This window comes from Scylla paramamosain, chromosome 2 (assembly GCF_035594125.1).
Source record: "Scylla paramamosain isolate STU-SP2022 chromosome 2, ASM3559412v1, whole genome shotgun sequence".
NCBI classification, from domain to species: domain Eukaryota; kingdom Metazoa; phylum Arthropoda; class Malacostraca; order Decapoda; family Portunidae; genus Scylla; species Scylla paramamosain.
The window spans coordinates 29,575,785-29,577,110 of record NC_087152.1 but is presented as its reverse complement, the minus strand read 5'-3'; positions in this window follow the sequence as shown (position 1 = coordinate 29,577,110).

The window sequence follows — 1,326 nt, the reverse complement described above, 5'->3', positions numbered from 1 at the left end:
CTCTGCGGCTTTTCCTCCTACTCCTTCTTCTCCTTATTTTCCTCAACCTCTATCCTTTCCTCATCCTAATTTTCCTTTTTTTTTAATCTCTTTTTCGTCCTGCATTTTGTTCGTATAATCCTCCTCCTCCTCCTCCTCCTCCTCCTCTTCCTCTTCCTCTTCCTCTTCCTCCTTCTCCTCTTTCTCTTTCTCTTCTTCTTCCTCCTCCTCCTCCTCCTCCTCCTCCTCCTCCTCCTCCTCTTCCTCCTCCTGTGCCGTTTCTTTTAGCATCTTCCCCTTCGTCTCAACTCAATTATCCGCTCTCCCTTCTCCCCTCATCATTCCATTTCTACCTCCGCGTCTCTCCCCTCGTCTTCCTTCCTCCGTCAGTTTTCCTTAGTACTGTGTTTGCTTCGTTACACACTCTCTCTCTCTCTCTCTCTCTCTCTCTCTCTCTCTCTCTCTCTCTCTCTCTCTCTCTCTCTCTCTCTCTCTCTCTCTCTCTCTCTCTCTCTCGATGAACGGAAGAGAGAGAGAATGAAAGGTATGCTAAAGAAAGATAGAGAGGTGGGTGGAATAGTGAAAAAGTAAACTAGAGAAGATGCAAAACAGAAAAAAAAAGAAAAGGAAGCCAGAAAAGATATGGGTGAGGATACGAAAGAGGGTAAAATATGAGTGAGAATAAGGTATGAGCGAAGGGAAGAAGAATGTGGGTGAGTGAGAGGAGGACAAACTGTGGGAGAGGGGAGGTGGACTGGTAAAGGCAAATAATCTATGAAGGAATTTTTAACTTACAAAGAGAGAGAGAGAGAGAGAGAGAGAGAGAGAGAGAGAGAGAGAGAGAGAGAGAGAGAGAGAGAGAGAGAGAGAGAGAGAGAGAGAAATACAAATACACGCGTACAAACAGACACACGCACACACACACACAGGCATACAGACAGGAGGAGGAAGACGGTGAAGTGACGACGATGAGGAGCTGTGATAAAATAATATGACGACTCGAGAAAAATGAGAAATGGCTGACGGAGGCGAGAACGTTAAAAAAAAAAAAAAAACATATCACAAAAATAGAAAGAAGGAGAGAAAGAAAGAAAGAAAGAAGAAGGAACACGCAGACAGCAACACGGCGCTAACGAAGGAACGATGGAAGTGATGATGAGCAGACAATCATGGTGACGGAGGAAATATGATGATGAGAGAGAGAGAGAGAGAGAGAGAGAGAGAGAGAGAGAGAATAGGGGGTGGAGGCAATAGGCAGACACAGACACACACACACACACACACACACACACAAAGAGAAACAGTTGTGACAGCTAGAATATCCTGCAGTTCGCCTTAAAAATGTAA